The sequence below is a fragment of the Capra hircus genome, chromosome 10 (assembly GCF_001704415.2).
Source record: "Capra hircus breed San Clemente chromosome 10, ASM170441v1, whole genome shotgun sequence".
Taxonomy (NCBI): domain Eukaryota; kingdom Metazoa; phylum Chordata; class Mammalia; order Artiodactyla; family Bovidae; genus Capra; species Capra hircus.
Window position 1 is genome coordinate 86621383 of NC_030817.1, and position 11356 is coordinate 86632738.

Here is an 11356-nt window from a genome sequence, read left to right on the forward strand (position 1 = left end):
TCTTTGTGGGTGTCTTCTGTCTCTCCCACTGGAATGTTTTGTTTGCTATCACATTGCCAGGGCTTAGAACAAGGCCTAGTACACCATTGTTGCTGACCATGCTTGCTAAATGAATGAATGAATGGCATTTGAGTGGAAAGCCTGTGAGCTGGGTTGGCTATTGTGATGGAAAGGTGCCTTTGGTGTCTAGTGGCCAATCTGGTTCTTCAAGGAAGAGTTGAAGGTTCTGTGATCTCTGGTGATGTCTAGGAGGATATTCGGAGAAGGCGATGGCACCCCACTCCAGTACTCTTGCCTGGAGAATCCCATGGATGGAGGAGACTGGTGGGCTGCAGTCCATGGGGTCACGAAGAGTCGGACACAACTGAGCGACTTCCCTTTCACTTTTCACTTTCATGCATTGGAGAAGGAAATGGCAACCCACTCCTGTGTTCCTGCCTGGAGAATCTCAGGGACGGGGGAGCCTGGTGGGCTGCCATCTATGGGGTCGCACAGAGTCGGACATGACTGAAGTGACTTAGCTGCAGCAGAAGGATATTGGGATTCTTGCCTCCCACATGGATTCAGGCAAGGCTACCCAGGCAGAGCCTGTGAAGGCTGCAGGCTGCTTCTTGTAGAAGGAGGAAATCAGCTCTGGGAGGCCGGTGGGGAGCCGCTGGCAGGTTTACTGAGTATTCGCTGATAACAAGAGTTTCTTTCCCAGGGCCTGCTCCATACATGATCGGGGGAGGGCTGGGAAGAGAACAGACTCTGGACTCAGCAAGGCTTGGGTTCAAATCTTAGGTCTGCTCTGGTTGAGTCTCCAAACTTGTATCTGTAAACTAGTTCCTGGCCTTACCGGGTCAGGGCTATTCAGGGTCTCACAGAGATGTCATAAGAATTAAATAAGGTGCTGAGTGTATGGCACACAGCACAATCTTGGACTAGACTGAACGCCTTGGGTGCACCATTTGAGCAGGGATTCACTCTCGGGCTCCTGAAAATCCTTCTCACAGTCCCAGCCCTACGCAAAGCACATGGCACAGAGTAGGTGGTCAACATCTGTGAGTTCCCTTCCCCGGCAGCCTCAGATCAGTTCTGGACAATTGCCTGAACCTCGGTGGAGTTCAATTTGCTTGCTGGGACAGGTTGAGCTTTATTGAGATGTCATTCACATACCATATAATTCACCTATTTAAAGTGTACAATTCAGTGCTTTTTCATATCTTCAGAGAATTGTGCACCACCATCAATTTTTAAAAACTATTATTTAATTTATTTGCCTGCACCAGGTCTCATTTGCAGCATGTGGGATCTAGTTCTCTGACCAGGGATTGAACCTGGCCCTCCTGCATTGTGAGCACAGATTCTTAGCCACTGGACCACCAGGGATGTCCCACCACTATGAATTTAAGAATATTTTTATCACCCCAAAGAGAAATCCTGTACCTATTAGCTATCTTCCCACGTTCCCCTGGCCCCTGGCAACTACTATTTTCTGTTTGTCTGTTCTGGGCTTTTCATGTCATTGGAAACGTACAAAATGTGATCTTTTGTGTCTGGCTTCTTCTATTGAGCAAATTTTTAAGGTTCATCTATGCAGAGGCATCTGTCATTACTTTATTCCTTTTTATTGCCCAATAATATTCCATTGTATGGATATCCTACGTTTTGTTTATTCATCCACTGATGAATGTTTTCGTTGTGTCTGCTTTTTGACTATTATGAATGAAGTTGCAATGAACACTAATGTACAAGTTTTTGTGTGACTGTATGTTTTAATATATCTCTTGGGTACATACTAAGCATAGAATTGTCAGGTTATATGGTAAGTGAATGAAATCACTCAGTCGTGTCCGACTTTTTGTGACCCCATGGACTGTAGCCTACCAGGTTGCTCTGTCCATGGGATTTTCCAGGCAAGAATACTGAAGTGGGTTGCCATTTCCTTCTCCAGGAGATCTTCCTGACCCAGGGATTGAACCCGGGTCTCCTGCATTGTAGGCAGATGCTTTACCATCTGAGCCACTAGGAAAGTCCTGGTTATATGGTAATTCTATGTTAGCCTTGTTTAAGGAAACACCAGACTGGTTTTGCAAAGCGCTGCACCATTTTCATTCTCGCCAGTGATATATGAGGGTTCTGGTCCCTCCACGTCTTTGACAGTACTTTTTATTATCTATCTTTTTTATTATCCATTCTAGTGAAATGGTATCCCGTTGTGGTTTTGGTTTGTATTTATCTGCTGAGTCATGATTTTGAACATCCTTTTCATGTGCTTATTAGCCATTTGTACATCTTTCCAGAAATGTTTACTCAGATCCTTTGCCCATTTTTCAACTGGATTATTTGTACTTTTATTATTGAGAACATTCTTTATATATTCTAGAAACAAGTCCCTTATCAGATACATGATTTGCAAATAACTTCTTCCACCCTGTGAGTTGTCTTTTCACTTTCTAATGGTTTCTTTTGAAGCACAAAAGTTTTTAATTTTGATGATGTCCAATGTATCTTTTATTTTTTGCTACTTGTGCTTTTGGTGTGAGAACTGAGAAGGCTTTGCTGAACCCAAGATCATAAGATTTACTATTATATTTTCTTCTAGGAACCTTATAGTTTTAGCTCCTACATTTGTCCTCTGATCCACTTACAGTTAATTTTTTTGTGTATGATATGAGGTAGGAATCCAAATTTATTCTTTTGCATATGGATATTCAGTTTTCAGAGCACCATTTGTTGAAAATATTATCCTCTCCCCATTAACTTGTCTTGGCACCCCACTGGATTTTCTGGCCTGGAGAAATGACTCTCTTCCTTTCCCCAGGAGAGATGGGGCCTCCCCAGAGAGGGGGCCCAGCTAGTCTATTTCTAATCTTCACAATAACAGTAGATATTATCATCCTGCACAGCAGATATTATCCCTGTTTTGCAGTTGAGGAAACTGAGGCCCCAGTGTACAGGGACTAGCTTGTCTTGATTCCTACAGTTTCCCCAGCTCCTGGAACACAGGAGGTGCTGAGGAAGGATCTGATGAATAAACAGTGTCTCCAGAGCCTGAGCTGGGCAAGCTCAGGGAGCTTGGGAGCATTCAGAGGTCCTGGGGGAGTCCCTAGTCCCTGGTACTGAGATAACTGAGGTACTGTAAGGGTCACCCTCCGGGGGTCAAGGAGACCAGAGTACTGAGCTCTGTTGGGGGAGGAGAACCAAGAGGGGAGTAGAACTGGAGGAGGGGATAAGGCTCCTGGAAAACGGGAGTTATTGGCGCTGGATACGAGGTGCTGGGGGAGGGGAAGAGAGAGGAGAGAGAGGAGAGCAGGCATGGGCTGGTGAGTGGGGAGGACAGCTGAGGATGGAGGTCTGGAAATACATGCACTTCTCAGGTGGCTCAGGGGTAAAGAAGCTGCCTGCCAATGTAGGAGTCGTGAGTTCAATCCCTGGTCCTGGAAGATTCCCTCAAGAGGGAAATAGCAACCCACTCCAGTATTCTTGCCTGAAGAACCCCATGGACAGAGGAGCTTGGCGGCCTACAGTCCATAGGGACGCAAAGTGTCGGACATGACTTAGTGACTCAACAACAAAAAGGATGTACAGATGGAAGGATGTGTTTCAAGGGTATTTGAAACAGCTTGGGCTGGAAAATGAAGAGACATTTAGTTTCTGATTTCTGCCATAACACATCACCAGTGTTTTAAAACAATACAAATGTATTATTTTATAATACTGGAGGTCAGAAATTGGAAATGGGTTTCACTGGGTTAAATTCAAGGCCTTGGCAAGGTGCTGCATTCCTCCTGGAGGCTCTAGGGAGAATCGGCTTCCTCATCCTCGCCAGCTTCTAGAGCTGCCTGCACCCCTTGGCTCTTCCTCCATCTTCAAAGGCTGCAGTGTAGCGTATCCAGAGCTCTCCGCCTCTGCCTGGCCCCTGCTGCCTCCCTCTTCCACCTTCTCTAAAGTGGTCCTCTACCCTTGTGGTTACACTGGGCTGACCTGGATAATTCGGGATAATCTTTTTTCTTTTCAGGATAATCTCTAAAGCCACATGAGTATATTCATGGATTCTTGGGGTCAGGCCGTGGAGATCTTTGTAGTGAGGGGGCTGTCCCCGTATTGTGCCTACTACAGATGTCTCTCAAAAAGAGGCTCTGCAAAGCTGGTGTGCAGGACCCTGACTGCAGAATATGGATGACAGTGTGGGTGCTTTGGGTGAGGGTGCTTCTGTCCCCCTCCTTGGCCTCCTGAGCCTGGAATCCAGAGCCTGGGTGTGGCCAAGGCTGAGCTTGGGGCTACTGCCCCGAGCTGCACAGACCTCCTGGGCAAGCTGAGGCAGGCCTGGGTGTGGGCCGAGGATCACACTGGTAGGGGGCAGTGTGGTCACCCACAGGCACTGTCATTAAGAGTCCAGCAAGCCCAGGCCAGGCTCTCACACCAGATGTGCAGTGGCCCTCGCTGGCAGTGATATATCTTACGTTCCCATCCTTTGTCCTCCCGACTTGGAGGGCTGGGCGGCGGGGGGGCGCAGATGAAAAGGTGGGGGGTCACAGGGACTGAGGGGTGGCTGTGCGGCTCTGTGTGAAAGTGTGGCAGGGGTGTCTGGAGGAGACCAGGGCTTTGGGGAAGTGTTCTGGCGTGTCCAAGTCAGACTGGAGAATGATTCGATAATGACACCAACAACCCATTAGAAGGACATCGTCATGACCCCATTTTACCAATGAGGAAACTGAGGCCCTTCCAGAGAGGTTAGGCATCCTGCCCAGGGTTGCACAGCAAGTCGGTGGAGGAATGAGGATTCCAACCCAGGTCTGCAAGCCCAAGCCCCTGCCGCTCATTGTTACACTCCACTGCCTCCCGCATAGGACTGCCAAATAGGGATCCGGGAGGCATGGGTGGAGAAGTGCTCGATTTGGGTGTCAGAAAACTCACATTGAATGCTGCCTCTCCCACCACCTTGCTGATCACCAGATTTAAACTACCTTTAAAACAAATTACTTTTTATTATACAAATAATACATGATTGTTGCATTGTATCAGGAAAATGCAGAACAGAAGAGAGATTAAAGAGCAGCTGCACTCCACTGCTGCCCAGTATTAACCAGGGTCTTGTTCCCACGTGGTGGGGTGGCAGAGGCCAGGTCACTGATTTCTCTGAAGCTCCTTGGTCCCACCAGTCTGCCCTTCATTTATTTAACCACTATTTCTTGAGCGTCTCTTGAATGTCAGGCAGTGCCCCAGCTTCCGCCTTCCTGGGGCTCTCACTAGAACAAGGCAGACAGGCGGTGTGAGAAAACCGATGAGGTCAAGACAGTGAGGCTGAGTGGTGGCGGGGAGCTGGGGGAGTGTTGAAAAATGCCTCCCCAGAACATTTCATCTGAGTCTTGGAAGAGTAGGAGTTGGTCAGGAGAAAAGGAGTGGTGGGCAAAGCTGTCCAGGGCTGAGGGAACAGCCTGTGCCAAGGCTCAGAGGAAATGCTCAGCTCATTTAAGACTAGAGGGCCTTTCCTGGTGGTCCAGTGGCTATGAGCTCCTGGGAGGGACCTGAGTTTGATCCCTGGTGGGAGAACTAGGTCCTACATGATGCAACTAAGACCTGGTACACCTGAATAAAAAAACAATTTTCTTTTTTTTTAGCAAAAGGGCTAGGGCATCCCCCCCTGTGAGGGGAACATGGAGTGGGAGGCAGAGGTGGGGCAATCATGCCCCTACCCTTGCAGGGGTGCTGGGAGGACCAAACAGGGTGAGTGTGAAGGTGGTGTGCCATGCCCAGCTGATACTGCAAGCCAGCTCTATTTCTCCTCTTTCTAAGAACTAAAGTGACCTGGACAGTGAAACTCAGGGGATCCTTCACGTTCTCCCCCTCCCCCACCCCCTGTCTGCTTTTCTCAGTGCGCACCCCACTGCCCTCCCTACTCCCCACTTCCTCCAGTCGGGGGGAAGATAAAAGGCAAACTCTTAGGAAGAACCAGCAGTACGACCTGACTGGATGCTTTTAACTAAGTCTGTGGGCAGGAGAGACTTTTTATCCCTTGCAAGTTAATGCAAACTGTTAGGGAGATAAATAAATGACAGAGCTGCCGATGGACTGTTGGGCTCAAAGAAGGGAAATTTGTCTCACTTTAGAAGAAGGACCTGGAGGGCTCAGCCCCATCGACTCGTTCATTGTGCTGTTATCTGCCAGAGAGGTGGTGACGCCACAGCAATTAAGACAAACTTTAGTCTATAAGTTCGTGCCTGCAATCTCGTGGCTTCAAAACAAGACAAATGATACCGCCAAGGGAGGAAACAAAGTCTTTTTCTGACTCGGTCCAAAGTCACCGCGAATATTTGTAGTTGTTCAGCAGAAAATTTGTCATTACGAGGCCGGGCTCTGCTAGCTCCCCCTGCCCAACTTCATCATCCATCTTGGTGGCTTGTGCCAGCCTGGGCTGTCTCTGGGATTCTCCCTGGCTGCCCTCTGCGGGGCCCCACCCATTGCCAGGCACACCCGCCTGCCTCTTAGGTTATATGGGCATCTCAGGTGGAGCAGGACATGGTTTCTGCCAACCGGAAAGGAGTCATGACAATGCCAGGAAGAGCATCAAAACCCAGCCCCACCATGGAGGGCTGCAGGCCTTCCCATCCCCCTTCTGCTCCTGGCATGGGGAATGCATCCTGCGCCACTGACTGCCTCCACCTGTGCGGGCTCCCACCCCTCCACCATCCTGCCTCCCCCGACCCCATCCCACATCACCGCAGCTGTTGACCTTCTCCACGTGCCCCTCAGAGCTGCTCCTCTTCTCAGCCTCCCACCTGTGGTTGGACTCAGCTGTGTCTGGCTGCTTGAAGGCCCATTCTAATAGGGCCCAGATTTAGCTAAAGGATGAAGCTCCCATGGGGAACATGGGCAGCAGTCATGGGGATGGAAGACATCTTTAATGCAGTATCTCGGTCCTCTCTGGGTTCCCCAGCCCACGTGGAGGCAGCCGTCCATCCCCTTCTAACCCACCTGTGCAGTAGAGGGGCCTGGAGAGCTGCTGGCTTGCCTGCCTGGCACTCTCCCAGGGCCTCGCTTTGAGATTATGTTTTGGCCTTCAGTCTCAAGTGTGCAGAGGTCGGGAAGCATATGCCTGCCCACAAAGCTCCAGGCCTGTTCAGCTCAAGTACGAGGCCCCTGGTTCTTGGCCTGCAGGCAGGGCACACATGGCTTTCTCAGCCAGGCTCCGCATCCAGCCCACTTTGCACTGGCCTGACGCCCCCCCCCAGCTAGGCTGGGCTCTGGATCACACTGCTTTGGGGCTGCAGGGCCTTTGTCTGACCACACCTGGGGAACAAGGGTCCCACCATTCCTCCATGTTCCCATTTTCTTCTTGGAAGATCTCCAAAGCTCTGGAGTCCTGTAATCCCATGTTTCCCAGATGGGAAAGCTCGAAGGGCAGGACAAGGAAGGTCCAGGCGGTTGAGTGCTGGGGGGACTTGGCTCCAAGCCCTGGGTGGGGCCCACCTCCCAATGTGACCTGGGGTCTCCACGAGGACCAACCTGTCCCAGAAACCACCACCTTCCAGGCTTCCCTGAAAGTCTGAGAGACTCGAGGCTGTATCCCATGGGGCTCTGGTCTCCAGGAGGCTCTGCCTAGAAGGCAAGCGGGTGTCCCTGAGCCCGGGGAGGGGCCTGCGGGCCTGACCCTTCCTATCCCAGCCTCCCCCACCTCAGAGAACCTGCCACGTGCCACGTGTTAGGCTGATGAATCGGACCCTCGGCGGGCTCACAGTCTACCAGAGAAAGGCAAAGGAAGCTTCCAAGAGGAGCGGGGCTTTTAAGAGGGGCCTGGATGGAGGAGCGGGGTTGGCAGTGTGGGCAGGGTGAGGTGGCAGTTGGGCAGTCAGGAGCTCACTCCTGTCCCTCTGTGTGCCTGGTCTCAGTCCTCCACGACCCTCAGAGCAAGGGCAGCTTGGCCTTGGGGTGACTGGGGGGATGACCAAACCTAAATGCGTTGAAGGTGGCCCTGCCCGCCAGCCAGAGGGGTCTTTGGAGCAGAACCCCTCAGGAGTTGCCCAGCCCCCCATCTTCCCAACACTGAGCTGAGAGAAACTCAGAGCTGAGGGGCTGTCCCAAAGCTGAGGGTCTAGACCTGGAGCCCTTGAGTGGGTGGGTTCCGTGACTCCACAAACTCTAAGGTGTGGATGAACTTCATGGGTGTGCGCGTGCAGGGGCACATTATCCTGGCGGCGAGGTCTGTCCCTTCTACGGTATGCACACGGCAGTTCGTGACCCCCCAAAGGGAGGAGCCTTGTTCTGGACATCAGGGCTGGGAGGAGCTCTAGGACTTGGTGGGACTGACTCCTGCATTTACTGAAGAGGAAACTGAGGCCCAGAATGAGACATGCTTTGTTCAAGGTCATCCTGTTCCTGGTCCAGGGCCTTGAAGAGCCCTCTGAAAAAGTTAAAGTGAAAGCGTTAGTCACTCAGTCGTGTGACTCTTTGCGATCCCCTGGAGCATACCCACCAGGCTCCTCTGTCCATGGGGATTCTCCAGGCAAGAATACTGGAGTGGGTTGCCACGCCCTCCTCCAGGATCTTCCCAACCCAGGGACTGAACCTGCGTCCCTTACGTCTCCCGCATTGCGGGCAGGTTCTTTACCACTAGAGCCCTGTGCGAAGTCTCTGATCGCCCCTCTGGAGGATGTGTTTCTCAGTGCCGCTGGAGGGCGCTGTGTCGGGATGGAGGGGGCTGGTCAGCGAGCAGATCCCTGGGCCCCATTCCAAAGGCACCGATACAGTATCCTTGCACACCAGAGTTCGTGTGCAAACTCTGTTCTAGAGGACAGGGTGTGCGCCTGCTCACGTTACACAGGCAGTGCTTGTGGAGCTGACTTCTGGAGCCATGGTTAAGTGTGTGGTTGAGAGTATGGCTCTGCGTTCCAAACGGTACCTTGCTACTCACTTGCTGGGTGTCCTTGGGCAAGTCTCTTGACCTCTCCGCGCTTTGGTTTCTCCATCTGTAAAATGGGGGCATTCACAATAGCTCCTATCATGTGAATGGTACAGCTGATAAAGGAAGCCCTCAGCAAGTGCTGACATGAGATTCCTGCTCATTCTCCCTCTCCCTGGGCTTGGGAATCCAAGGACAACAGGCTGCCTGGGTGCATCTTCTCAAAGTAAGGATGACCTTTGTGTCTGGGTGGCGGCTGGTTCTTGTCCTGGGCTGGGCAGGTCCCTCTGGGGAGCATCTTTCCAAACATGTGCTCCATGCAGTTCTCCCCGCCCTGAGCACTGACCCGGGGAGCAGCAGCCTTGATGGCCCGGGCCTCATCTCATCCTGCGACCTCCCAGCCTCAGGGATGCGGCAGGTGCTCGGTAAGTGGATGAATGCTCTGCCCGAGGCCCAGGGGCAGCTGGAGGCCTGCACCACCTTGAAAAGTGTTACCAAGAACATGACAACTCTGCCCCAGGAAATAAAAGGATGTCACACATAGGCTGAGCCTTCATGGGCAAAGAGCTGAGCAGCGCTGGAACCACAGCCCCACCACCGTCCACTCAGCCCACACTTACTGGGCGCCTGCAAGACCAGGTTCTTGGCACTGGGTGGGGGGGAGTGGATATCATGTGAAGCAAACAGTATGTCTGCCCTTGTGCAGCGTACGTTCTGCTGGGGGTGGGGGAAGGAGGTGGAAGATAAGACAAGTGAGTACAATTAATGGTTTGTAACAAATGCGATGGAGGGCGGTGGTGCAGGCAAGGGGAACATGGGTCCCAGGGAGCAGCTGTGGGCAGGCTGCGGTTTCAAATAGGGTGGTCAGGTCAGGCCTCACTGAGATGCCATGTGAGCAAAGACCTGAATGGGACAGAAGGGAGCCACGTGGATACACTTCATTTGGTATGAAGGCCCGTATGAGGTGGTGTAATACTAGCTGCCAGGAACATAAACTCCAAACAGTTTAGTTCAAGCTCATTGAACAGCCATCAATGCAACAGTTCCTGGGGGTGACACATACCTCCATGTGGTGATTCAAGGATTCAGGCTCCTTCCGCTGGTATCTCAGCCCTTCCCCGCCTCCCACCGGAGTCACTTGTCCGTTTAGAAGAGGGTGGGAAAACGTGGCGCACGGAAGGCACATCGGCCTCTTAGGCTCCTTGGCCAGGAAGCAACCTGCCATCAGCTTCCGCTGATGAGCACTAGCCCCAGGCCCCTGATTAACGAATGGGGGCCTGGGAGCTGGGGTCCGGGGCTGGGCAGCGGCTTCCCCACAGCCCTGCGCTACGCAGGGAGCATGAGCTGCTCTTGCAGTCTGGGGGTCAGCTTGGTGTCTCTGTGGTGGCCCTCAGTGGGGAGTGGGCCTGGATGTTCAAGGGTTAGTAAGGAGGCCAAGTGGCCGGAGTGGAGTGAGAGTGGGGGGTGATGGGAGCTGAGGTCAGAGATAACGGGGTGGGGGGCTGCGGCAGACTATAGGGTCATACAGGCCACCGTTGGGCCTTGTGAGCAAACAGGAGCTCCTGGGGGTTCTGGGTGGGGAGGGCCATGATCCCAGTGTTCCAACCAGCTCCCTCTAGCGGCCGTGTGGAGAACAGACTGCCGGGGAGGTGGGAGCAGGGGCCCTGGGAGGGGGCTGCGGGCCGGTCCAGGTGTGGTGCCTTGGATGAGCATGGAAAGCGGTGCAATCAATACACTTTGAAGGCAAAGACAGAAGGACTTCCAGGTGGGCGAGCTGTGGGGGGTGAAAGAGAAAGGCAGCAAGGCCGTGGCCCAGCACGCCAGAGGGCACTGGGAGGGTGGAGACAGGAGAGGCGGAGGGGGCTCTTGTAACACTGGGACCTCCAAGTGGAACCCCAGCCTCTCTGAGCCTCGCTTCCTCACCTGTAAAATGTTTTTCCTCCTGAAAAACACTTACCTGGCGGGTGGTTGAGAGCATTACTCGACAGGACGGCTCTGAATGGCCCGAGGTGAGTGAGCCGGGCTGAGGGCGGGGGCCAGGGCAGTGGGGGCCAGCTCACTGTGGAGAGGAGCTGGTGGCGGGGCTGGGGTGGGAGGGAAGGGGGTGCCTCTGAGAACCACTCCAGTCCTTTTCCAGCTCTGGGTCTCCTTCCCGCACGGCTCAGATCACCGTGTTGGAGCCAGAGTTGGGAGCCGGGACTGCCTGGCCCTCGAGGGTGAGGACAAACTCCAGCCCAGCAATGGCACAGGATGGGCGCTGGCTGGGCCACTTCGTGCCAGGTGACTTGCTTCAGGGACCTCCACACCTCAGTTTTTAACCTGTCAAATGGGTTGGTCTGCGAGCCTCCTCAGAAACTGGAGGAAGCACGTTGGGGGAGGGGCTGGCACTGCCCACCCCCCGCAGTCCCTGCCCCGTTCCCAGCCCTGGGTGGGCAACAGACACTCTGCACAGCACGGCCCTCATGGCGGGAG